Raw genomic sequence first — 25,044 nt, 5'->3', positions numbered from 1 at the left:
GGCAGCACTAGGAGGACAGGTGCTTTTGCCACGGCAGATGACACGTAGGATGCAGTGGCAGGCTTGGGCTGGATACTGCGGTGTGAAGGCCCTGGTTGACAGCCTGGCTGTGGCTCTGACTGCAGCTGCGGCTCTTCAAAGTCCAACCTGTAAAAAATAAAAGAAAAACACACACAAGCACAATACTGTGAGTATCATATACTATAATACAGTGCAATACAGTACAGCTCTCCACAAAAAAATAAACAGATAGAGTGAGTGAAGAGCTTACCTCCGCTTTTCCCCACGCCTTTTGCCAGCGACATGGTGAGGCTCCTGGTACTGCACCTGAGGTCTGTCTGGTGGTGGCAGTGACGACGGCAGAGCAGGGGCATCAGGCATTGGTTGGCCTGACAGAACGTCCCGATGAGTCTTCACTCTTGGCCTGACCGTTGCCCTGAAGTTGGCCATCTTCTCCTCCCTCCTGAAAAAGTTGCTGATGGACTTGGCGTTTATGTTGGGCAGCGGGATGGCGAGGCTGCCCAGGACCGGGTCGTCCCTCACTCTGTCGGCGATCCTCTTGTACTGGCCTTTGATGGACGAGGTCAGCTTGCTGGGAGACGAATGGAATTTGCTGCAGGTGGGATAGTGCTGCAGCATCTTAATCAGGAGGTACAGAAGACGGCTCTCCTCGGTCACCTGCGCTGCTTGGGGGTACCTCATCCAGCCAAACTTGGTCTTCTGGGCCGCGCTGGTCTCTGGCGTGTCGGCTCCGAGGCAACGGCCAAAGAGGGTATAGCCCCACCTGGACTCGTACTTCTTGACGAAGTTGACGCCGGACCGGTCGTGGTCGTGGAGAGCAGCAGCAGCCGTGGCAATTTGCTGCCTCAGCACGGCGGGCACGAGGTGGTGGTGGTCGCTGTCGTCTGCCAGCTGGAGGAGAAGCGACGCAAGGGCCTCCACTTCCTCTATCCCAGGCAGATGGAGATGGCGTTGGCTGGCCAGGACATCCTGCAAAGCGGGGTCGTCCTCTTCCTCCACCTGCTCTGCCTGAGTGAGGACCACGTGCTTCTCACAGACGTGGTCTATGGGGTCCTCCTCCGACATGCCTCCGACACCTTCGTCAGCCTGCTCGTCCTCCTCTTCCCCGCCACTCTCCTCAGCAGCGGACTCCCCTTTCCCCTCCTCCTCCTCCTCCTCGTCCTTCCTGCACTGCTCCTCCTCAGCTGCAAAACATTACATTGTGTTGAGTTACATTGTGATTAGTAGTGATGAGTACAAGGTTATCAGACAGTTAGCGGGCAGGTGATTTTAGTATATATTGTTGTGTGATGAAAAATGCTGTACCTTTCTGCGCGTAGTAGTGCCTTGCAGTGAATGCGGTGGATTGGCACATGGCATAATCAACGCCAAGCAGCTCCTCCTCGTCCGGGTGGTTGTAGTCGTCAGGGTACGGCAGAGGCGCAGCGAAATTCGGCTCAAAGACGTGCTCCTTGCCAAAGAGCAGCTCCGCCTGGCGATTCATTCGCTGGATCCTCGCAGCGTCCACACAACTCGTCTGACGACCACGCCCTCCCTCGACGCGAAGGGACTCCATCCTGGCGTTCCACTGTACGGCGAAGGCGATCAGGTACGCCTGAAACACATTGCATGTAACACATTTCTGGCGTTATTGTAGTTGAAAATTAAAGTTGCCCTTCTTTAAGCATAATGTTGTCTATTTGTATAACATTCTTGAAAAAATCTAATAAACAAATATTTTTTAAAAATAAAGAAAAATGAGAATTGACGATGTTGACAAAGCGTTTTGTTTTCATTACTCACTTGGAATGGCATGATGCCGCATCTGTTTGATGGTATGGCGTTTACAAGATGGGAGTGCAGCCCTTCCAGGGAATTGCTGCCACGCCGGCACCTGTACTTCTGCAGCTTCACACCGTTCAGCACCACCGTCCTCACTGCCACGTACAGTGGAACACCAGGGGGGTCCTGCAACACACACCACAGTACGAGGTTCATGATTACTCTGTCCCATCCATGTGTCTAAACATGGCCATACTTGTATCTGTCTTGACCCATTCACAAATTAACTTGCCTGCATGCATCCGAGGTGCTTGCTCGCCGTTGCCCAATGCGCATCTACGGCGTCTGCGGACTTGAACAGGGGGATGCCGTCGATGTCGAGGCCTGCTGGTCCCTTGAACTCATCAAGGATGGAGTCCACGGTCGCAGCAGTCTCCTGTAACGCACAGGTGGGAAAGGTATAATTAGAAATGTTATTCATATAACACAGCTTTATTACACATGATGCGTTTCTATTACAAACTTATTACAAATAGTTACCTCAACACCCCTCGTGATGCGCCTGACGTAGCTCTTGATCTGCGACGGCTTGAGGAAGGCGAGCATCTGCTGGTCGGTGTGGTTGCCGTACAGTTCCTCGTTGCCCTTCCGCACTGCCTGGACCAAGAGCAACATGTCCCCCCTGTTGTAGGCCAACACCGCCCCCGCCATGGCACTCATGAAAACGCCGTACTTGGCGTGGCTCTGCTTTATCACAACAGCATCCCAGCGGTGCAGCCAGTGCCTGATGTCGAGACGGACCACAGCACCCCTCTTCACCCAGTCACTGAAGAGGGTCTCCAGGAACGATGAGCCACTGTCACTGAAATGACATAGGAAAAAAATAGCATGCATCTACAAAGTATCTATGCAATAGTGTTTCACTAAAATAACTTGTCATGTGTTATTATAATTACCTGAATTAATTATTTTAAATATCATTACATTGTGATGAGATATCATTATGCTATGATGGAATTAATGAAATTAAAATGTACCGGCAGCAGTTGTTGTCGGCGTAGATGACTCTCGGGGCTGGAGCGTTGGCACGCTCGAACCGAGCCACAAGACCCCTGGCCATGCGTGCATAGCAGCCCTCGGACTCAGCTGCCACCACCACCGTCGTCAGGAACTGACCCCACTCGTTCAGGACGCTGGTGAGGTACTGCATCGTGCCCTGGCCGTCCCCGTAGATCTTCTTCAGGACCTGTCATAAAACAGACCAAATCAAAACATACACATCATTACATTACATTAATGTCACCAGTTAAGACACACAGCATTTTTTTTTTCTTTTACCATAACATGATGGCTGCGTGCATACCTTTCTTGTGCCGTCTATGCAGAGGAATTCTCCAGTCATGCTGAGGATCTCGCTGCGGTACACTGGCATCTTCTCCATCTCCATGATGAGGTGTGCTCGCCTCAGCACCCGGGCAGATGGAAGAGGAGACTGGGGAATGGGAGGGGTGTACGTCCCTGCAGGCTTGGCGAAGGCGAGGATGCCCTTCTGCGAGGAGGATGAGGCTGCCGTCGACGAAGAGCCAGCTGTGTGTGCGTCGTACAGCAGAGTCTGGTACAGGTCACGCCGCTCGATGTACCACTCGTGGTGGCCCTGTTTCAGCAGCCGCTGCACCTTGCTCATCGACACGGCGTTGAGGCGGTCGCTCAGCAGAGTCACCACTCCTCTGTCGATGGCGCGCTTCCCACACAGAATGGCGGGGAACATCCGTCTAACGGCAGGGGCGAGGCTCATCAGAACTTTTGGACTGTAGGCCAGCCAAATGTACTGCTGCTGCTGATGGTGATCTTCCTCCTCCTCCTCCTCCTCCTCCCCCTCGATGTCGTGCGCCACCGACACATGCCTCACCTTCTCGCAGTAGGAGCACTTCAGCTTCTCTGTCAGGAGGGTGTAATAAGATGACATGCCACACACCTGCCTGGCATAGCTGCCGAAGCCCTTCCTCTCCAGGTATTCCCCAGGCGGCGCAGGGCAGTTGGTGTTGGGGCAGGGAATCATGGCCTTCATCACACCGACGGGGCGCCAGAAGAAGGCAGGCGTGGTGAAAAAGGAGAGCATGCTGGGAACTGCTCCCTTGACGGACACAGGCAGTGGGGGTGGGTGGAACTCCATCTTCTCCTTCAGCAACTTCCTCTCCACAATGTCACCTTTGGCATTTTTATAGCGGGATGCCCTCTCAAACAGGCCATATGCCTCGTTGCTCTTCATCCACTTAATGTTTGGGAGGGCGATGCCAAGTGCTTGGGCAGATGAGGGTGGCTCCTCCCAGTACCTCTGCCAACCTTCCAGGTGGATGCCGGAGGACACAGAGGGCTCCTGCGATGGTGGCACGGCAGGCTCCTGGCTGGCAGCTGCGGCTGGGGTGAGCTGTCCCACGGTGGTGATGTGGGTGGAGACAGGGACCTGGGACTCATCCAGGAGTTGTTCTGCAAAGCACACACACACACACACACACACACACACACACACAGAATTGAGATAGTTATTCTAAATGAACATAATGACAGAAGTAAAGAAAAACATTATTAGTTTAAGTCGCTCTAGAAGGGATACAATGGTCAATTCATTCCATATGTAAGCATAATAATATTACCTGCCACAGCCAATAGCTCGGCATCACTGGCATAATTGGAGCCATGCTGGGAAAAGGATGACACCGCTGCGCCTGTCTTTTCCTGAAAAAACAAAAACAAAAAAAACAGTAAGATCCAGACATCATGGTTTTGAAATAGTGTGGATTATCACTCACATGTACATGTAGAAATTTTAACCTAGCTAACTTGCCTTCAGCTTCTTGTCAACTAGACAGGTGACAGAGGGGAAGTTGTTAACATATTCCTGCAGGCGCTCCTTCTGCCACTTCATGAGCTCATTCAGCTCACCCTGGTGAATGTATTCGGCCAGTATCCACGCCACCCAACCAGCGTCATTCTCCAGCAGCCACCTGAATGTCTGCCCGGCGTACTTTCCAAAGGTCATGACGAGCTGGCCTCTCCACATTTCCCCTCCAGCCTCTCTGGCAGCGGCCTCCGCCTTCACGGGGTCCAGCCAGGTCGGGTCCACCTTCTTGTTGGGGTTGTCTGCCTCAGCCTTGGCAGCTGCCGTACACCTCAACCGGGCCTCTCCCTGCTTGTACAAAGGGATGTTGGGGTACTGGTGCTGTTTCTGGTGTAGGTCCAGCTGGGGCTGGGTAGCGAAGCTCTTCCCACACACGTCACAGGCATGCTGCTTTGGGTAATGGAGCTTCATGTGGCGTGTGAGGTTGGACTTCAGAGTAAACCTCTTGTTGCATACCTCACACTCATAGCTATCATGGCTCTCCATTCTTTCTGGTAATGTAAACACAGGTAATAGGGATCAGACAGTGATGACTGTTCATTTAACTTTCCAACAAGTGACTGTAACAAAACTTTTAAACATGGCTTATTTACAGTCAGTAGTCATCATATGAATAAGGTCAAAGCAAGACAGCCAAGTTATTTATTTAAACTGGATGACAGTATTTAGTTACACAACACAGCTGTTACAGTGGTTAGCCTACTATACAGCGGGCTGTCATTAGTTCAGTCTAGCAACATTTCAAAGCTGGAATTAGTCACCCAATACAGTATTTCATGCAATGACATCCTTTCCCTCCCTGAGTAAAACTAAAAGCAGATAATTTAGATTGACAATACGTAGCCCTTTATTATACAGAAATGTGCTGTTGGTGTATTAGCCTAGGACAACACGCTCGCCAGATTGTTCTAAATAGCCCTATGTTGTTAGAAATTGCTGTTTACCAGGTATGCAGCGCATCCCATGCAACAAGAGATTAACACGGTCGCCAAATTGCTTTATGTTACACTTACTCTGGCATCGGCTGTTGTCTAAACAGTCACATTTACCCACATTAACACATATCCACATCAAATTGACCAAGAAAATGTTGATTGTCGCTGAAAAGCAACAGGTGTGCAGGTGTGCGACATAGCCACTAGTGCTACTGTAATCGTCGTTGCGCTGACCGCTAGCAGACTAATTACCTCATGAGGCGGATGAACCTGACAGAAAACTTTGCAGATAGCCCCCAACTCAAACAAATTTCGACGAATTATAGATTAATACTAAGAAAACTTTCTTCTAACAACACACTTTCAACTCATTGTAAACAGTCTTGTTAGCCGCGTTAGCTAGCTACAGACGCACATTAATCAACTTGGGTGAATATAGTCATGCCATACACCGTTGGAAAGCTTAGATTGCCACGATTAAAACGAGACCAACCACGAGTAATATGGTTACTCACAGACAAATCGGCGTTAGGTTGACTGAAGTCTACCCAGCAGCTAAAAACATACCTTCAATGTCTTCCCTTTATACACAACGACCGTGTTATGACACAGAATCTTTTCTCTTTCTACAAAATCGATACAGCTTAATATATACCTTAAAAAAATTAACTAGCAAAGGATGAAGAGAATACAATTTACCTGAGTGAATCCTCCGTTGACAGTAGTGGCAATGACCGGTGAATACATTAGCTGACGTATTCTGATCCTCGCTCAATGATTGGTCTGTTGAGCGCTGAGCTCTGCTCAACATTGCTCAACCATTGGCTGATCGCTCCTCAACTCTGCTCAACATTGCTCAACCATTGGTCGGTTGACGGGCGTTTAGGGACTTGGTGGAGAAAGTGCCTGGGAATACCAGGTGCTGTAAGCTTTTTTTCCCTCTCAGCTGTCACCAAAGGAGGGCGCTGTTGCTCCATCACCGCACACAGGGCTTTGAGGAACAAAAGCTGCAATCATTCCAGCTGTGTCTGAATGCACGCCAGAGAGGTGGCACTGAGACGCCTCACTTTCCAAGTAGTTTTTAGGGTTCCAGTTCTTACTGTTACAGCCTGTAAAAAGCCTGCAATCATCCCGCATGTACACAAATGGCCTGAGGAACAAGGTTGCAGTCCTTCCAGCTGTGTGTTTCTCCACAGAAAAAAAAACAACTATTCCTATCAAAGTACTGTTAAAGGATAGCATGTGTTTGATGGCTGAGACACCATTATCCGCCACTCAGCTGGTGTGAGCAACTGTCAGTGGTGTCACAGCATGTTTAAATGGGCTTTCTGCGGCCTGTTTCGTAGCTTACGGCCATACCACCCTGAACACGCCCGATCTCGTCTGATCTCGGAAGCTAAGCAGGGTCGGGCCTGGTTAGTACTTGGATGGGAGACCGCCTGGGACTACCAGGTGCTGTAAGCTTTTTTTCCCTCTCAGCTGTCACCAAAGGAGGGCGCTGTTGCTCCATCACCGCACACAGGGCTTTGAGGAACAAAAGCTGCAATCATTCCAGCTGTGTCTGAATGCACGCCAGAGAGGTGGCACTGAGACGCCTCACTTTCCAAGTAGTTTTTAGGGTTCCAGTTCTCACTGTTACAGCCTGTAAAAAGCCTGCAATCATCCCGCATGTACACAAATGGCCTGAGGAACAAGGTTGCAGTCCTTCCAGCTGTGTGTTTCTCCGCAGAAAAAAAACAACTATTCCTATCAAAGTACTGTTAAAGGATAGCATGTGTTTGATGGCTGAGACACCATTATCCGCCACTCAGCTGGTGTGAGCAACTGTCAGTGGTGTCACAGCATGTTTAAATGGGCTTTCTGCGGCCTGTTTCGTCGCTTACGGCCATACCACCCTGAACACGCCCGATCTCGTCTGATTTCGGAAGCTAAGCAGGATCGGGCCTGGTTAGTACTTGGATGGGAGACCGCCTGGGAATACCAGGTGCTGTAAGCTTTTTTTCCCTCTCAGCTGTCACCAAAGGAGGGCGCTGTTGCTCCATCACCGCACACAGGGCTTTGAGGAACAAAAGCTGCAATCATTCCAGCTGTGTCTGAATGCACGCCAGAGAGGTGGCACTGAGACGCCTCACTTTCCAAGTAGTTTTTAGGGTTCCAGTTCTCACTGTTACAGCCTGTAAAAAGCCTGCAATCATCCCGCATGTACACAAATGGCCTGAGGAACAAGGTTGCAGTCCTTCCAGCTGTGTGTTTCTCCGCAGAAAAAAAACAACTATTCCTATCAAAGTACTGTTAAAGGATAGCATGTGTTTGATGGCTGAGACACCATTATCCGCCACTCAGCTGGTGTGAGCAACTGTCAGTGGTGTCACAGCATGTTTAAATGGGCTTTCTGCGGCCTGTTTCGTAGCTTACGGCCATACCACCCTGAACACGCCCGATCTCGTCTGATCTCGGAAGCTAAGCAGGGTAGGGCCTGGTTAGTACTTGGATGGGAGACCGCCTGGGAATACCAGGTGCTGTAAGCTTTTTTTCCCTCTCAGCTGTCACCAAAGGAGGGCGCTGTTGCTCCATCACCGCACACAGGGCTTTGAGGAACAAAAGCTGCAATCATTCCAGCTGTGTCTGAATGCACGCCAGAGAGGTGGCACTGAGACGCCTCACTTTCCAAGTAGTTTTTAGGGTTCCAGTTCTCACTGTTACAGCCTGTAAAAAGCCTGCAATCATCCCGCATGTACACAAATGGCCTGAGGAACAAGGTTGCAGTCCTTCCAGCTGTGTGTTTCTCCGCAGAAAAAAAAAAACTATTCCTATCAAAGTACTGTTAAAGGATAGCATGTGTTTGATGGCTGAGACACCATTATCCGCCACTCAGCTGGTGTGAGCAACTGTCAGTGGTGTCACAGCATGTTTAAATGGGCTTTTTGCGGCCTGTTTCTTCGCTTACGGCCATACCACCCTGAACACGCCCAATCTCGTCTGATCTCGGAAGCTAAGCAGGGTCGGGCCTGGTTAGTACTTGGATGGGAGACCGCCTGGGAATACCAGGTGCTGTAAGCTTTTTTTACCTCTCAGCTGTCACCAAAGGAGGGCGCTGTTGCTCCATCACCGCACACAGGGCTTTGAGGAACAAAAGCTGCAATCATTCCAGCTGTGTCTGAATGCACGCCAGAGAGGTGGCACTGAGACGCCTCACTTTCCAAGTAGTTTTTAGGGTTCCAGTTCTCACTGTTACAGCCTGTAAAAAGCCTGCAATCATCCCGCATGTACACAAATGGCCTGAGGAACAAGGTTGCAGTCCTTCCAGCTGTGTGTTTCTCCGCAGAAAAAAAAAAACTATTCCTATCAAAGTACTGTTAAAGGATAGCATGTGTTTGATGGCTGAGACACCATTATCCGCCACTCAGCTGGTGTGAGCAACTGTCAGTGGTGTCACAGCATGTTTAAATGGGCTTTCTGCGGCCTGTTTCGTCGCTTACGGCCATACCACCCTGAACACGCCCGATCTCGTCTGATCTCGGAAGCTAAGCAGGGTCGGGCCTGGTTAGTACTTGGATGGGAGACCGCCTGGGAATACCAGGTGCTGTAAGCTTTTTTTCCCTCTCAGCTGTCACCAAAGGAGGGCGCTGTTGCTCCATCACCGCACACAGGGCTTTGAGGAACAAAAGCTGCAATCATTCCAGCTGTGTCTGAATGCACGCCAGAGAGGTGGCACTGAGACGCCTCACTTTCCAAGTAGTTTTTAGGGTTCCAGTTCTCACTGTTACAGCCTGTAAAAAGCCTGCAATCATCCCGCATGTACACAAATGGCCTGAGGAACAAGGTTGCAGTCCTTCCAGCTGTGTGTTTCTCCGCAGAAAAAAAACAACTATTTCTATCAAAGTACTGTTAAAGGATAGCATGTGTTTGATGGCTGAGACACCATTATCCGCCACTCAGCTGGTGTGAGCAACTGTCAGTGGTGTCACAGCATGTTTAAATGGGCTTTCTGCGGCCTGTTTCGTCGCTTAAGGCCACACCCCCTGAACACGTATGCGCGCGCAGTGGAGGCAGCCAGAAGCAAACCAGTTGGAGCAGAGAGGATCGCGGACCTCTGTTTGGATTTATTTCATATGTTTCTTTCTTTTCCTTTATTATCCTATTATTTTCCGTGCATCCTTAGTTAGTTTTGTGTGTGGACTTTTTCCCCCCGACAGTTTTTACTGTTCGGGGGAGGTTTTTTCCTTTATTTCTTTTTTTTCATGGTGTATAACATGTCAACGAACACAGCGATGGATAAAACGGCTACGAAAACGGATCACGGACTTAATACAAAGCAAGCAGCAATGGGAGAGGAAGATAATGAATGGGAGCTGGTGAAATCTAAAGAGCAAAGGAGTAAGAGGAGGAATAATAGTAAAGAAAATGCGGAAGTGGCTGCCTCCGTCATGTTGGCGGGAGAGAGAGGAGAGAGAGCGCAGCAAGCGAAGGATACCGGCCGTGCGCCGCGGAACGGGACCGGTCCGAGAGCTCCTGGGGCTGGAGATACATCGAGGGAGGCTGGGAGAGAAGGCCTGAGAAGGCCCGAGAGAAAAGGAGCTCCAGGAGCGGCGACAGAGAAGGAGAAAGGCATGTCGGGGGGCGAGCGAGCAGCGAGCGCCGGAGCGGAAAAAGAGGGAGAGAGAGCGACGAAAACAGCTGGAGAGAGAGAGCAGCAACAGGAGACAGCGAAAGAGGGGGCTAAGACGGCATACAACAGAGAGCTGACGGTAAGCTTGGAGGTTACTGGGCAAGAGGAGGTTCCGGTCCTTGAGTTAATGCGGGCCATCAGAGCTCTGTGTGGGGGGCTTATAGCGTGCAGAGCGACCGGTGCCAGGAGTTATGAGATCACGATGTCTCATGTCAAAGGGAAGGAGCGGCTCCTAGATGGTTTTAAAATAGGGAACTGTAATATTTTTGTAAAAGAGTTATGTAATGATGAATTGATGGTGTCTTTTTTAAATCTGCCAGCTTACATCTCAGACGAAGAAATATTACAAAAATTAGAAGGGTGGGGTGTCTCGGCTGCATCCGCCATTAGGAGGCGGATGTGGCCGGGCACTCAGATAGCAGATGGTACACGTTTCTTGAAAGTAAAATTCACTGAAAAAGTACAATCCCTGCCATACTCTGCAAGGTTTGAAACAGCTATGGGACCAGAATATTTTAGAGTAATCCATGACAGACAAGCGAAGGTTTGCAGGATGTGTCTTCAGCCTGGGCACATCCTGAGGGATTGTCCTGATTTTTCCTGTCACAAGTGTGGAGTACAGGGGCATTATGCTAGGGAGTGGAGCAACCAACAGAAAAAGACTAAAAAATGTGAGGTGTGCTGGAACCCAGTAAATGAATGTAATTGTAACTATAGTGAATCTGAAGCGGTGGTGGAGTCCGGATCGGAGGAGCTTTACAGTGAAGCGGAGGACATGAGTGAGGAGGAGGAGGAGGAAGGAGAGGAGGCCGGAGTGGGGGGCAGCGGCACCACGGGCGGAGCTGGCAGAGAGGCTCTCTCTCAGGGGGGGGCTCTGAGTCCTACTAATGCTGCACAGAGCCTAAATGTGGAAATTGGCTCAAGTATGGATGGTCTGAGCATAGACTCAGGCCTACACCAGGGAGTAAGGGGCAGAGGCGGCAATGGGCTCGTGGAGAGGCCAGAGCCATCTCAAGCCTCAGACTCAATGGAAGTGGGGGAAACCCCGAGTGACCTGCAGCCTGTGGCAGCCGCACCCCCCAGAGAGCCGGCCTCGGCAACCACCATGGTCCTCCGCCGTTTGGGCAGATCAGACAGTGACTCCGAGATGGACTTCACCACCATTAAAAATCTTAGGAAGCAGCACACCTCTAATAAATCATCGATCAGTAAAAGAAGGAAAAAAGATAAAGGAAAATGATGATTAAGCGTAATTTGTAACAATCCTTTCTTTTCCATTAATCATGTTGTTGCTGCACTCTCTCAATGTCAACGGGCTCCGCACTTGTGACAGGATGAATGCGATACTGTCCAGTCCGAGCTGCGACATCCTCTGCCTCCAAGAGACGAGGTGGGATAAAAGCAGCCTTGAGGCAGCAACTAAAATATATAAAGGGGAAATATATTATAATAACGGCACTAATAAATCCTGCGGTATAGCAACCCTAATAAATAGTAATAACGTAAAGAACAGTAAAGTAATTTATAAAGACGATAAAGGTAGAATATTAATTATAGATATCGAAGTAAATAATAGAACGTATAGACTAATTAACCTATATGCCGATAACTGTGAGAAGGAAAGGAAGGGTTTGTTTAACAAATTAGGAAGATGGGTAAACAATAGAACTATAATAATAGGTGATTTTAATACAGTATTAACTAAATCAGATATTTCAATAAATAATGTATATAAAAATGACATAAGTAGAACAGCTCTTTATGATTTAATGGATAGTCACAACTTAATAGATATATGGAGGATACAAAACAAATTTAAAAGAGAATTCTCAAGGAGACAGGTGGTCAAAGGGAAACTCAGACAGTCTAGAATTGACCTGTGTTTGGCTGCAGCTGACACAGTGAAGCTAATTAACAACATACATTACAGTTACAATTCCTGGAGCGATCATGCCACTGTCATTTGCCAACTGGGTGCTAAAGGAGGGATCAAGGGAGGAGGCACCTGGTGCCTTAACTCCAGCCTCCTAACAGACCCGGTATATATTAAAAAAATCAAAAAAGTACTTAGTTATGCAAAAACAGAAATGCAAATAGATAATAATTATATAGAAAGATGGGATAATATAAAAGAAAGAATTAAAAAAGTGAGTATTAATTATAGCAAAGAGAAAAGATGGAAAGAAAAACAAGAAGAACAGAATATTAGAAAGCAGCTAGAAGAAGAAGTCATATTATTAGATAATCAAAAAAATAGAAGCTGTGAAATGTACGAATGTTACAAAAACCAATTACACAGCATAGAAAAGAAAAAATGTAAAGGAGCAGCAATAAGGTGCAGGTTCCAAAATTTGGTGGAGGGTGAAAGGTGCACTGCGTTTTTTTTGGGGTTGGAAAAACAAAAACAGAACAAAACTGTAATAGAAGAACTTAAAGATCAAGATAACAACATCCATAAAGACAAGATAAAAATACTAGAAATTATAAAAGACTATTATACAAACTTATTTAAGGAGGAGGGAAGTGATATAGAGAAAACTGAAGAAATATTAACCTACTTAGATAAAAAGATAGATATGGAGGATAAAGTGTGGTGTGACAGCAAATTAACAAAGGAAGAAATTGAATATGCAATCAAAAACTTAAACAAAAATAAAAGTCCTGGGAGTGACGGTCTAACGGCTGACTTCTATATCAAATTTAGTGAACAGATGGCCCCCCTGTTACTCGACCTCTACCATACAATGCAAAAACAACAAGAAACACCCAAATCATTCACCACAGGCATGATAACAGTAATATACAAGAACAAAGGTGACAGAAACGAAATATCCAACTATAGACCAATAAGCCTGCTAAACACAGATTACAAGATACTTTCCAAAACATTGGCTAATAGATTAAAACAGACTCTAGATCAGATAATCAGTCCAAATCAAGCATACAGTATACCAAACAGGGACATCCAAGATTCAATTGCAACAATAAGAGATACAGTAAGAGGGATGACAGTACAGGGGGGCCTTCTGTTAACAATAGATTTAGAAAAAGCTTTCGATAGAGTGGAACACCAGTTTTTATTCAAGGTTTTAGCAGAATTAGGTTATGGGCAAGGTTTTATAAATTGGATACAGCTTCTTTACAATAATGCAAAAAGTGTAATAAAATGCAATGGTACAATAACAGACAGTTTCCCAATAAAAAGATCAGTGAGGCAAGGTTGCCCATTATCAGCGCTATTATATAGCATAGTGGCAGAACCGCTAGCTCAAGCAATAATTAAAGACAAGGAAATAGTAGGAATAAAAACACCCACAAACAGTTCTATCAAAATAACACAATACGCGGATGACATTACAATAACAATCAAATCAGGGAAAGGCATAGACAAAATCATGGAACACTTCAAAACTTACAGCATGGCATCAGGAGCAAAAATAAACATAACTAAATCGGAGATAGGTATAATTGGAAAGGTGGAAGACTATGTAAATAAATGGGGATTTGGGGAAAACACGGGGTGTAGGAAAATACTGGGTGTATATATAGGAGAGAATGAGAGTGAGGCTAGGGACAGAGGGTGGAGGGAAATGATAGGGAAAGTGCAGAGTAGTCTAAATTTATGGCGAGCAAGAGGGTTAACACTGAAAGGAAAGGTAATTGTAGTTAATGCTTTGATACTGTCAAAAATTAACCACATTTTGGGAACCTGTGAGCTGCCGCAATGGGCTCTAAAAGCGCTGACAGCAGCAATCTCCTCCTTCCTCTGGAGGGGAAAGGGAAATTCGATTGCTCACAGAGTGTTAATTGCTAAAAAAAGGGAGGGGGGTTTAGGACTAATTGACATCGGTGCCAAAAGAGATGCACTTAGGATCAAAATTGTTAAGAATTTTCTTGATTCGGACCGGCAGTACCCCTGGGAGGACTGGATGGCGAGCTATCTGGCTGAGTACGGGGAGAGAGACGCGTACAACCTGTGCGCCCTCCTCCCCGGAAAAGCCAGGAGCCGCCTACCTGGCTTCTACCAGGAGGTACTAGAGGCATGGGGCAAAATTCTGCCCCACCTCTGGCCCAAGTGCAGGAATAAAGAGCATGTGCTGCAGTTACCTTTCCTTGACAGTCCATTTTTTTTGTGCGGGGGGAGGGTTCTAACCAGCGGTCCTATGCGGGCTGCTGGTTTGACCAGGGTGGGAGATATAATCGATGGGAGGGGTGAGTTTAACATAGATTTAATTTGTGGAAAACTAAAAGGAAAAAATGTTAGTTATAGGAAAGGAAATATAATAAAACTTAAAGGAAAGTTTGAACAGGCTCTTGACCCTACGTGGCGGAGCATGTTGAAGGAGAAAGAGAAAGATACCAGAGCCGCCCTTCCCCAGCTACAACTCAAGCAAAAGGACATAAAGGAAATAAATACAAGAACCTGGTACCGGTCATTAATACATCTCATCAAAAGGCCCCCCACAGCAGAGAAATACTGGAAGGAAAAATACCCTAACATGGACATCTCATCTATATGGTCAAACCTGGACATACCAATTATGGACAACAATACAATAAACATGGATTTTAACATTCGACACAGAAGGATTTACACAGGGATTATATTACATCAGATCAACAAAGAAAAATATTCAAGAACATGCACCGTTTGCAATAAAGAATCAGAGGACTTGGAACATATCTTCAACACATGCACAGAATCAAAACAGTTTCAGTCATACATCAGGACCATATTAGAGACTCACTGCAACTTCACAACACACACTGATACAGATTGGTCATGGGCTTGGACATTTGGAATCACAGGAAAACACACAAACAGGAACAATACACTCATCAACTCCATCCTAGCATTCGGCAGAAAATCTTTATGGACAAGACGGAATCACCAATTATTGGACAACAAAACAATAAATGTTACAAGATATTTTCAGAACACATTCACAGCTCACCTCAGGACCATATTTCTAGCAGACCAAGACACTTTTCATCAGCAGTTCAACAGTCACAATAATTATGTAAAAGTAATGGAAGGGAAAAATGTATGTCTTAGGGGTTTTATGTTGGGGTAGTTATTGTCTACATCTATTTTTTGTATTGTTTCTTTTATTTGGTCATCTATATGATTATTATTATTAGTTTTATTATTATTATTTTGACACATAGTGTTATGGTGGCTATGTGTCTTTTTGTTTAGTTAAAGGGGGTGTTTCGTGTTTCATGTCTTTAATGTTGGTTTTTATGTTTGTCTTGTCAGATTGAATGTATGCAAATTGAGAATGTGATTTATTTTTTGTTAGTATTTCTTTTGGCACATAGTGTTATTGTGGCTATGTGTCTTTTTGTTTGGTTAAAGGGGGTGTTTCATGTCTTTAATGTTGGTTTGTATGTTTGTCTTGTCAGCTTGTATGTATGTAAATTGAGAATGTGATTTATTTGTTAGTATTTCTTTTGGCACATAGTGTTATTGTGGCTATGTGTATTTTTGTTTAGTTAAAGGGGGTGTTTCATGTCTTTAATGTTGGTTTTTATGTTTGTTTTGTCAGCTGGAATGTATATAAAATAAGATCATGATATATTTTTGATAATAAAAGATAAAAAAAAAAACAAAACACGCCCGATCTCGTCTGATCTCGGAAGCTAAGCATGGTAGGGCCTGGTTAGTACTTGGATGGGAGACCGCCTGGGAATACCAGGTGCTGTAAGCTTTTTTTCCCTCTCAGCTGTCACCAAAGGAGGGCGCTGTTGCTCCATCACCGCACACAGGGCTTTGAGGAACAAAAGCTGCAATCATTCCAGCTGTGTCTGAATGCACGCCAGAGAGGTGGCACTGAGACGCCTCACTTTCCAAGTAGTTTTTAGGGTTCCAGTTCTCACTGTTACAGCCTGTAAAAAGCCTGCAATCATCCCGCATGTACACAAATGGCCTGAGGAACAAGGTTGCAGTCCTTCCAGCTGTGTGTTTCTCCGCAGAAAAAAAAAAAATATTCCTATCAAAGTACTGTTAAAGGATAGCATGTGTTTGATGGCTGAGACACCATTATCCGCCACTCAGCTGGTGTGAGCAACTGTCAGTGGTGTCACAGCATGTTTAAATGGGCTTTCTGCGGCCTGTTTAGTCGCTTACGGCCATACCACCCTGAACACGCCCGATCTCGTCTGATCTCGGAAGCTAAGCAGGGTCGTGCCTGGTTAGTACTTGGATGGGAGACCGCCTGGGAATACCAGGTGCTGTAAGCTTTTTTTCCTTCTCAGCTGTCACCAAAGGAGGGCGCTGTTGCTCCATCACCGCACACAGGGCTTTGAGGAACAAAAGCTGCAATCATTCCAGCTGTGTCTGAATGCACGCCAGAGAGGTGGCACTGAGACGCCTCACTTTCCAAGTAGTTTTTAGGGTTCCAGTTCTCACTGTTACAGCCTGTAAAAAGCCTGCAATCATCCCGCATGTACACAAATGGCCTGAGGAACAAGGTTGCAGTCCTTCCAGCTGTGTGTTTCTCCGCAGAAAAAAAACAACTATTCCTATCAAAGTACTGTTAAAGGATAGCATGTGTTTGATGGCTGAGACACCATTATCCGCCACTCAGCTGGTGTGAGCAACTGTCAGTGGTGTCACAGCATGTTTAAATGGGCTTTCTGCGGCCTGTTTCGTCGCTTACGGCCATACCACCCTGAACACGCCCGATCTCGTCTGATCTCGGAAGCTAAGCAGGGTCGGGCCTGGTTAGTACTTGGATGGGAGACCGCCTGGGAATACCAGGTGCTGTAAGCTTTTTTTCCCTCTCAGCTGTCACCAAAGGAGGGCGCTGTTGCTCCATCACTGCACACAGGGCTTTGAGGAACAAAAGCTGCAATCATTCCAGCTGTGTCTGAATGCACGCCAGAGAGGTGGCACTGAGACGCCTCACTTTCCAAGTAGTTTTTAGGGTTCCAGTTCTCACTGTTACAGCCTGTAAAAAGCCTGCAATCATCCCGCATGTACACAAATGGCCTGAGGAACAAGGTTGCAGTCCTTCCAGCTGTGTGTTTCTCCGCAGAAAAAAAAAAACTATTCCTATCAAAGTACTGTTAAAGGATAGCATGTGTTTGATGGCTGAGACACCATTATCCGCCACTCAGCTGGTGTGAGCAACTGTCAGTGGTGTCACAGCATGTTTAAATGGGCTTTCTGCGGCCTGTTTCGTCGCTTACGGCCATACCACCCTGAACACGCCCGATCTCGTCTGATCTCGGAAGCTAAGCAGGGTCGGGCCTGGTTAGTACTTGGATGGGAGACCGCCTGGGAATACCAGGTGCTGTAAGCTTTTTTTCCCTCTCAGCTGTCACCAAAGGAGGGCGCTGTTGCTCCATCACCGCACACAGGGCTTTGAGGAACAAAAGCTGCAATCATTCCAGCTGTGTCTGAATGCACGCCAGAGAGGTGGCACTGAGACGCCTCACTTTCCAAGTAGTTTTTAGGGTTCCAGTTCTCACTGTTACAGCCTGTAAAAAGCCTGCAATCATCCCGCATGTACACAAATGGCCTGAGGAACAAGGTTGCAGTCCTTCCAGCTGTGTGTTTCTCCGCAGAAAAAAAAAAACTATTCCTATCAAAGTACTGTTAAAGGATAGCATGTGTTTGATGGCTGAGACACCATTATCCGCCACTCAGCTGGCGTGAGCAACTGTCAGTGGTGTCACAGCATGTTTAAATGGGCTTTCTGCGGCCTGTTTAGTCGCTTACGGCCATACCACCCTGAACACGCCCGATCTCGTCTGATCTCGGAAGCTAAGCAGGGTCGTGCCTGGTTAGTACTTGGATGGGAGACCGCCTGGGAATACCAGGTGCTGTAAGCTTTTTTTCCCTCTCAGCTGTCACCAAAGGAGGGCGCTGTTGCTCCATCACCGCACACAGAGCTTTGAGGAACAAAAGCTGCAATCATTCCAGCTGTGTCTGAATGCACGCCAGAGAGGTGGCACTGAGACGCCTCACTTTCCAAGTAGTTTTTAGGGTTCCAGTTCTCACTGTTACAGCCTGTAAAAAGCCTGCAATCATCCCGCATGTACACAAATGGCCTGAGGAACAAGGTTGCAGTCCTTCCAGCTGTGTGTTTCTCCGCAGAAAAAAAAAAACTATTCCTATCAAAGTACTGTTAAAGGATAGCATGTGTTTGATGGCTGAGACACCATTATCCGCCACTCAGCTGGTGTGAGCAACTGTCAGTGGTGTCACAGCATGTTTAAATGGGCTTTCTGCGGCCTGTTTCGTCGCTTACGGCCATACCACCCTGAACACGCCCGATCTCGTCTGATCTCGGAAGCTAAGCAGGGTCGGGCCTGGTTAGTACTTGGATGGGAGACCGCCTGGGAATACCAGGTGCTGTAAGCTTTTTTTCCCTCTCAGCTGTCACCAAAGGAGGGCGCTGTTGCTCCATCACCGCACACAGGGCTTTGAGGAACAAAAGCTGCAATCATTCCAGCTGTGTCTGAATGCACGCCAGAGAGGTGGCACTGAGACGCCTCACTTTCCAAGTAGTTTTTAGGGTTCCAGTTCTCACTGTTACAGCCTGTAAAAAGCCTGCAATCATCCCGCATGTACACAAATGGCCTGAGGAACAAGGTTGCAGTCCTTCCAGCTGTGTGTTTCTCCGCAGAAAAAAAAAAACTATTCCTATCAAAGTACTGTTAAAGGATAGCATGTGTTTGATGGCTGAGACACCATTATCCGCCACTCAGCTGGTGTGAGCAACTGTCAGTGGTGTCACAGCATGTTTAAATGGGCTTTCTGCGGCCTGTTTCGTAGCTTACGGCCATACCACCCTGAACACGCCCGATCTCGTCTGATCTCGGAAGCTAAGCAGGGTCGGGCCTGGTTAGTACTTGGATGGGAGACCGCCTGGGAATACCAGGTGCTGTAAGCTTTTTTTCCCTCTCAGCTGTCACCAAAGGAGGGCGCTGTTGCTCCATCACCGCACACAGGGCTTTGAGGAACAAAAGCTGCAATCATTCCAGCTGTGTCTGAATGCACGCCAGAGAGGTGGCACTGAGACGCCTCACTTTCCAAGTAGTTTTTAGGGTTCCAGTTCTCACTGTTACAGCCTGTAAAAAGCCTGCAATCATCCCGCATGTACACAAATGGCCTGAGGAACAAGGTTGCAGTCCTTCCAGCTGTGTGTTTCTCCGCAGAAAAAAAAAAACTATTCCTATCAAAGTACTGTTAAAGGATAGCATGTGTTTGATGGCTGAGACACCATTATCCGCCACTCAGCTGGTGTGAGCAACTGTCAGTGGTGTCACAGCATGTTTAAATGGGCTTTCTGCGGCCTGTTTCGTCGCTTACGGCCATACCACCCTGAACACGCCCGATCTCGTCTGATCTCGGAAGCTAAGCAGGGTCGGGCCTGGTTAGTACTTGGATGGGAGACAGCCTGGGAATACCAGGTGCTGTAAGCTTTTTTTCCCTCTCAGCTGTCACCAAAGGAGGGCGCTGTTGCTCCATCACCGCACACAGGGCTTTGAGGAACAAAAGCTGCAATCATTCCAGCTGTGTCTGAATGCACGCCAGAGAGGTGGCACTGAGACGCCTCACTTTCCAAGTAGTTTTTAGGGTTCCAGTTCTCACTGTTACAGCCTGTAAAAAGCCTGCAATCATCCCGCATGTACACAAATGGCCTGAGGAACAAGGTTGCAGTCCTTCCAGCTGTGTGTTTTTCCGCAGAAAAAAAAAACTATTCCTATCAAAGTACTGTTAAAGGATAGCATGTGTTTGATGGCTGAGACACCATTATCCGCCACTCAGCTGGTGTGAGCAACTGTCAGTGGTGTCACAGCATGTTTAAATGGGCTTTCTGCGGCCTGTTTCGTAGCTTACGGCCATACCACCCTGAACACGCCCGATCTCGTCTGATCTCGGAAGCTAAGCAGGGTCGGGCCTGGTTAGTACTTGGATGGGAGACCGCCTGGGAATACCAGGTGCTGTAAGCTTTTTTTCCCTCTCAGCTGTCACCAAAGGAGGGCGCTGTTGCTCCATCACCGCACACAGGGCTTTGAGGAACAAAAGCTGCAATCATTCCAGCTGTGTCTGAATGCACGCCAGAGAGGTGGCACTGAGACGCCTCACTTTCCAAGTAGTTTTTAGGGTTCCAGTTCTCACTGTTACAGCCTGTAAAAAGCCTGCAATCATCCCGCATGTACACAAATGGCCTGAGGAACAAGGTTGCAGTCCTTCCAGCTGTGTGTTTCTCCGCAGAAAAAAAAAAACTATTCCTATCAAAGTACTGTTAAAGGATAGCATGTGTTTGATGGCTGAGACACCATTATCCGCCACTCAGCTGGTGTGAGCAACTGTCAGTGGTGTCACAGCATGTTTAAATGGGCTTTCTGCGGCCTGTTTCGTCGCTTACGGCCATACCACCCTGAACACGCCCGATCTCGTCTGATCTAGGAAGCTAAGCAGGGTCGGGCCTGGTTAGTACTTGGATGGGAGACCGCCTGGGAATACCAGGTGCTGTAAGCTTTTTTTCCCTCTCAGCTGTCACCAAAGGAGGGCGCTGTTGCTCCATCACCGCACACAGGGCTTTGAGGAACAAAAGCTGCAATCATTCCAGCTGTGTCTGAATGCACGCCAGAGAGGTGGCACTGAGACGCCTCACTTTCCAAGTAGTTTTTAGGGTTCCAGTTCTCACTGTTACAGCCTGTAAAAAGCCTGCAATCATCCCGCATGTACACAAATGGCCTGAGGAACAAGGTTGCAGTCCTTCCAGCTGTGTGTTTCTCCGCAGAAAAAAAAAAACTATTCCTATCAAAGTACTGTTAAAGGATAGCATGTGTTTGATGGCTGAGACACCATTATCCGCCACTCAGCTGGTGTGAGCAACTGTCAGTGGTGTCACAGCATGTTTAAATGGGCTTTCTGCGGCCTGTTTCGTCGCTTACGGCCATACCACCCTGAACACGCCCGATCTCGTCTGATCTAGGAAGCTAAGCAGGGTCGGGCCTGGTTAGTACTTGGATGGGAGACCGCCTGGGAATACCAGGTGCTGTAAGCTTTTTTTCCCTCTCAGCTGTCACCAAAGGAGGGCGCTGTTGCTCCATCACCGCACACAGGGCTTTGAGGAACAAAAGCTGCAATCATTCCAGCTGTGTCTGAATGCACGCCAGAGAGGTGGCACTGAGACGCCTCACTTTCCAAGTAGTTTTTAGGGTTCCAGTTCTCACTGTTACAGCCTGTAAAAAGCCTGCAATCATCCCGCATGTACACAAATGGCCTGAGGAACAAGGTTGCAGTCCTTCCAGCTGTGTGTTTCTCCGCAGAAAAAAAAAAACTATTCCTATCAAAGTACTGTTAAAGGATAGCATGTGTTTGATGGCTGAGACACCATTATCCGCCACTCAGCTGGTGTGAGCAACTGTCAGTGGTGTCACAGCATGTTTAAATGGGCTTTCTGCGGCCTGTTTAGTCGCTTACGGCCATACCACCCTGAACACGCCCGATCTCGTCTGATCTCGGAAGCTAAGCAGGGTCGTGCCTGGTTAGTACTTGGATGGGAGACCGCCTGGGAATACCAGGTGCTGTAAGCTTTTTTTCCTTCTCAGCTGTCACCAAAGGAGGGCGCTGTTGCTCCATCACCGCACACAGGGCTTTGAGGAACAAAAGCTGCAATCATTCCAGCTGTGTCTGAATGCACGCCAGAGAGGTGGCACTGAGACGCCTCACTTTCCAAGTAGTTTTTAGGGTTCCAGTTCTCACTGTTACAGCCTGTAAAAAGCCTGCAATCATCCCGCATGTACACAAATGGCCTGAGGAACAAGGTTGCAGTCCTTCCAGCTGTGTGTTTCTCCGCAGAAAAAAAACAACTATTCCTATCAAAGTACTGTTAAAGGATAGCATGTGTTTGATGGCTGAGACACCATTATCCGCCACTCAGCTGGTGTGAGCAACTGTCAGTGGTGTCACAGCATGTTTAAATGGGCTTTCTGCGGCCTGTTTCGTCGCTTACGGCCATACCACCCTGAACACGCCCGATCTCGTCTGATCTCGGAAGCTAAGCAGGGTCGGGCCTGGTTAGTACTTGGATGGGAGACCGCCTGGGAATACCAGGTGCTGTAAGCTTTTTTTCCCTCTCAGCTGTCACCAAAGGAGGGCGCTGTTGCTCCATCACTGCACACAGGGCTTTGAGGAACAAAAGCTGCAATCATTCCAGCTGTGTCTGAATGCACGCCAGAGAGGTGGCACTGAGACGCCTCACTTTCCAAGTAGTTTTTAGGGTTCCAGTTCTCACTGTTACAGCCTGTAAAAAGCCTGCAATCATCCCGCATGTACACAAATGGCCTGAGGAACAAGGTTGCAGTCCTTCCAGCTGTGTGTTTCTCCGCAGAAAAAAAAAAACTATTCCTATCAAAGTACTGTTAAAGGATAGCATGTGTTTGATGGCTGAGACACCATTATCCGCCACTCAGCTGGTGTGAGCAACTGTCAGTGGTGTCACAGCATGTTTAAATGGGCTTTCTGCGGCCTGTTTCGTCGCTTACGGCCATACCACCCTGAACACGCCCGATCTCGTCTGATCTCGGAAGCTAAGCAGGGTCGGGCCTGGTTAGTACTTGGATGGGAGACCGCCTGGGAATACCAGGTGCTGTAAGCTTTTTTTCCCTCTCAGCTGTCACCAAAGGAGGGCGCTGTTGCTCCATCACCGCACACAGGGCTTTGAGGAACAAAAGCTGCAATCATTCCAGCTGTGTCTGAATGCACGCCAGAGAGGTGGCACTGAGACGCCTCACTTTCCAAGTAGTTTTTAGGGTTCCAGTTCTCACTGTTACAGCCTGTAAAAAGCCTGCAATCATCCCGCATGTACACAAATGGCCTGAGGAACAAGGTTGCAGTCCTTCCAGCTGTGTGTTTCTCCGCAGAAAAAAAAAAACTATTCCTATCAAAGTACTGTTAAAGGATAGCATGTGTTTGATGGCTGAGACACCATTATCCGCCACTCAGCTGGTGTGAGCAACTGTCAGTGGTGTCACAGCATGTTTAAATGGGCTTTCTGCGGCCTGTTTAGTCGCTTACGGCCATACCACCCTGAACACGCCCGATCTCGTCTGATCTCGGAAGCTAAGCAGGGTCGTGCCTGGTTAGTACTTGGATGGGAGACCGCCTGGGAATACCAGGTGCTGTAAGCTTTTTTTCCCTCTCAGCTGTCACCAAAGGAGGGCGCTGTTGCTCCATCACCGCACACAGAGCTTTGAGGAACAAAAGCTGCAATCATTCCAGCTGTGTCTGAATGCACGCCAGAGAGGTGGCACTGAGACGCCTCACTTTCCAAGTAGTTTTTAGGGTTCCAGTTCTCACTGTTACAGCCTGTAAAAAGCCTGCAATCATCCCGCATGTACACAAATGGCCTGAGGAACAAGGTTGCAGTCCTTCCAGCTGTGTGTTTCTCCGCAGAAAAAAAAAAACTATTCCTATCAAAGTACTGTTAAAGGATAGCATGTGTTTGATGGCTGAGACACCATTATCCGCCACTCAGCTGGTGTGAGCAACTGTCAGTGGTGTCACAGCATGTTTAAATGGGCTTTCTGCGGCCTGTTTTGTCGCTTACGGCCATACCACCCTGAACACGCCCGATCTCGTCTGATCTCGGAAGCTAAGCAGGGTCGGGCCTGGTTAGTACTTGGATGGGAGACCGCCTGGGAATACCAGGTGCTGTAAGCTTTTTTTCCCTCTCAGCTGTCACCAAAGGAGGGCGCTGTTGCTCCATCACCGCACACAGGGCTTTGAGGAACAAAAGCTGCAATCATTCCAGCTGTGTCTGAATGCACGCCAGAGAGGTGGCACTGAGACGCCTCACTTTCCAAGTAGTTTTTAGGGTTCCAGTTCTCACTGTTACAGCCTGTAAAAAGCCTGCAATCATCCCGCATGTACACAAATGGCCTGAGGAACAAGGTTGCAGTCCTTCCAGCTGTGTGTTTCTCCGCAGAAAAAAAAAAACTATTTCTATCAAAGTACTGTTAAAGGATAGCATGTGTTTGATGGCTGAGACACCATTATCCGCCACTCAGCTGGTGTGAGCAACTGTCAGTGGTGTCACAGCATGTTTAAATGGGCTTTCTGCGGCCTGTTTCGTAGCTTACGGCCATACCACCCTGAACACGCCCGATCTCGTCTGATCGCGGAAGCTAAGCAGGGTCGGGCCTGGTTAGTACTTGGATGGGAGACCGCCTGGGAATACCAGGTGCTGTAAGCTTTTTTTCCCTCTCAGCTGTCACCAAAGGAGGGCGCTGTTGCTCCATCACCGCACACAGGGCTTTGAGGAACAAAAGCTGCAATCATTCCAGCTGTGTCTGAATGCACGCCAGAGAGGTGGCACTGAGACGCCTCACTTTCCAAGTAGTTTTTAGGGTTCCAGTTCTCACTGTTACAGCCTGTAAAAAGCCTGCAATCATCCCGCATGTACACAAATGGCCTGAGGAACAAGGTTGCAGTCCTTCCAGCTGTGTGTTTCTCCGCAGAAAAAAAAAAACTATTCCTATCAAAGTACTGTTAAAGGATAGCATGTGTTTGATGGCTGAGACACCATTATCCACCACTCAGCTGGTGTGAGCAACTGTCAGTGGTGTCACAGCATGTTTAAATGGGCTTTCTGCGGCCTGTTTCGTAGCTTACGGCCATACCACCCTGAACACGCCCGATCTCGTCTGATCTCGGAAGCTAAGCAGGGTCGGGCCTGGTTAGTACTTGGATGGGAGACCGCCTGGGAATACCAGGTGCTGTAAGCTTTTTT

The 25,044-nt window shown here is 47.8% G+C and overlaps 22 non-coding genes across 22 annotated transcripts; all 22 read left to right on the top strand.

Annotated features, from left to right (window-relative positions):
• The first annotated feature begins 6,961 nt into the window (after positions 1–6,961).
• On the top strand, positions 6,962–7,080 carry LOC128369862 (5S ribosomal RNA). The gene has a single exon (XR_008322028.1). It is a non-coding gene; the product is annotated as a 5S ribosomal RNA (ribosomal RNA).
• A 413-nt stretch (positions 7,081–7,493) lies between these two features.
• LOC128369887 (5S ribosomal RNA) lies at positions 7,494–7,612 on the top strand. Its single transcript, XR_008322051.1, has one exon. It is a non-coding gene; the product is annotated as a 5S ribosomal RNA (ribosomal RNA).
• Positions 7,613–8,025: 413 nt separating this feature from the next.
• Positions 8,026–8,144, top strand: LOC128369914 (5S ribosomal RNA). The gene has a single exon (XR_008322076.1). It is a non-coding gene; the product is annotated as a 5S ribosomal RNA (ribosomal RNA).
• A 413-nt stretch (positions 8,145–8,557) lies between these two features.
• On the top strand, positions 8,558–8,676 carry LOC128370672 (5S ribosomal RNA). The gene has a single exon (XR_008322759.1). It is a non-coding gene; the product is annotated as a 5S ribosomal RNA (ribosomal RNA).
• A 413-nt stretch (positions 8,677–9,089) lies between these two features.
• On the top strand, positions 9,090–9,208 carry LOC128370369 (5S ribosomal RNA). Its single transcript, XR_008322475.1, has one exon. It is a non-coding gene; the product is annotated as a 5S ribosomal RNA (ribosomal RNA).
• A 7,201-nt stretch (positions 9,209–16,409) lies between these two features.
• On the top strand, positions 16,410–16,528 carry LOC128369861 (5S ribosomal RNA). The gene has a single exon (XR_008322027.1). It is a non-coding gene; the product is annotated as a 5S ribosomal RNA (ribosomal RNA).
• A 413-nt stretch (positions 16,529–16,941) lies between these two features.
• LOC128370368 (5S ribosomal RNA) lies at positions 16,942–17,060 on the top strand. Its single transcript, XR_008322474.1, has one exon. It is a non-coding gene; the product is annotated as a 5S ribosomal RNA (ribosomal RNA).
• A 413-nt stretch (positions 17,061–17,473) lies between these two features.
• Positions 17,474–17,592, top strand: LOC128370367 (5S ribosomal RNA). Its single transcript, XR_008322473.1, has one exon. It is a non-coding gene; the product is annotated as a 5S ribosomal RNA (ribosomal RNA).
• Positions 17,593–18,005: 413 nt separating this feature from the next.
• Positions 18,006–18,124, top strand: LOC128369859 (5S ribosomal RNA). Its single transcript, XR_008322025.1, has one exon. It is a non-coding gene; the product is annotated as a 5S ribosomal RNA (ribosomal RNA).
• Positions 18,125–18,537: 413 nt separating this feature from the next.
• Positions 18,538–18,656, top strand: LOC128370366 (5S ribosomal RNA). Its single transcript, XR_008322472.1, has one exon. It is a non-coding gene; the product is annotated as a 5S ribosomal RNA (ribosomal RNA).
• A 413-nt stretch (positions 18,657–19,069) lies between these two features.
• On the top strand, positions 19,070–19,188 carry LOC128370365 (5S ribosomal RNA). Its single transcript, XR_008322471.1, has one exon. It is a non-coding gene; the product is annotated as a 5S ribosomal RNA (ribosomal RNA).
• Positions 19,189–19,601: 413 nt separating this feature from the next.
• Positions 19,602–19,720, top strand: LOC128369875 (5S ribosomal RNA). Its single transcript, XR_008322040.1, has one exon. It is a non-coding gene; the product is annotated as a 5S ribosomal RNA (ribosomal RNA).
• Positions 19,721–20,132: 412 nt separating this feature from the next.
• LOC128370363 (5S ribosomal RNA) lies at positions 20,133–20,251 on the top strand. The gene has a single exon (XR_008322470.1). It is a non-coding gene; the product is annotated as a 5S ribosomal RNA (ribosomal RNA).
• Positions 20,252–20,664: 413 nt separating this feature from the next.
• LOC128369868 (5S ribosomal RNA) lies at positions 20,665–20,783 on the top strand. Its single transcript, XR_008322033.1, has one exon. It is a non-coding gene; the product is annotated as a 5S ribosomal RNA (ribosomal RNA).
• A 413-nt stretch (positions 20,784–21,196) lies between these two features.
• LOC128369866 (5S ribosomal RNA) lies at positions 21,197–21,315 on the top strand. The gene has a single exon (XR_008322032.1). It is a non-coding gene; the product is annotated as a 5S ribosomal RNA (ribosomal RNA).
• A 413-nt stretch (positions 21,316–21,728) lies between these two features.
• Positions 21,729–21,847, top strand: LOC128369858 (5S ribosomal RNA). Its single transcript, XR_008322024.1, has one exon. It is a non-coding gene; the product is annotated as a 5S ribosomal RNA (ribosomal RNA).
• Positions 21,848–22,260: 413 nt separating this feature from the next.
• On the top strand, positions 22,261–22,379 carry LOC128370362 (5S ribosomal RNA). Its single transcript, XR_008322469.1, has one exon. It is a non-coding gene; the product is annotated as a 5S ribosomal RNA (ribosomal RNA).
• A 413-nt stretch (positions 22,380–22,792) lies between these two features.
• On the top strand, positions 22,793–22,911 carry LOC128370360 (5S ribosomal RNA). The gene has a single exon (XR_008322467.1). It is a non-coding gene; the product is annotated as a 5S ribosomal RNA (ribosomal RNA).
• Positions 22,912–23,324: 413 nt separating this feature from the next.
• Positions 23,325–23,443, top strand: LOC128369857 (5S ribosomal RNA). The gene has a single exon (XR_008322023.1). It is a non-coding gene; the product is annotated as a 5S ribosomal RNA (ribosomal RNA).
• Positions 23,444–23,856: 413 nt separating this feature from the next.
• Positions 23,857–23,975, top strand: LOC128370359 (5S ribosomal RNA). Its single transcript, XR_008322466.1, has one exon. It is a non-coding gene; the product is annotated as a 5S ribosomal RNA (ribosomal RNA).
• Positions 23,976–24,388: 413 nt separating this feature from the next.
• On the top strand, positions 24,389–24,507 carry LOC128370680 (5S ribosomal RNA). The gene has a single exon (XR_008322766.1). It is a non-coding gene; the product is annotated as a 5S ribosomal RNA (ribosomal RNA).
• A 413-nt stretch (positions 24,508–24,920) lies between these two features.
• LOC128370358 (5S ribosomal RNA) lies at positions 24,921–25,039 on the top strand. Its single transcript, XR_008322465.1, has one exon. It is a non-coding gene; the product is annotated as a 5S ribosomal RNA (ribosomal RNA).
• The last annotated feature ends 5 nt before the right edge of the window (positions 25,040–25,044 follow it).

This window comes from Scomber japonicus, chromosome 12, assembly GCF_027409825.1.
Source record: "Scomber japonicus isolate fScoJap1 chromosome 12, fScoJap1.pri, whole genome shotgun sequence".
NCBI lineage: Eukaryota > Metazoa > Chordata > Actinopteri > Scombriformes > Scombridae > Scomber > Scomber japonicus.
Note: the sequence above shows the minus strand (reverse complement) of the source record. Positions and strands in the feature narration are given on the sequence as shown.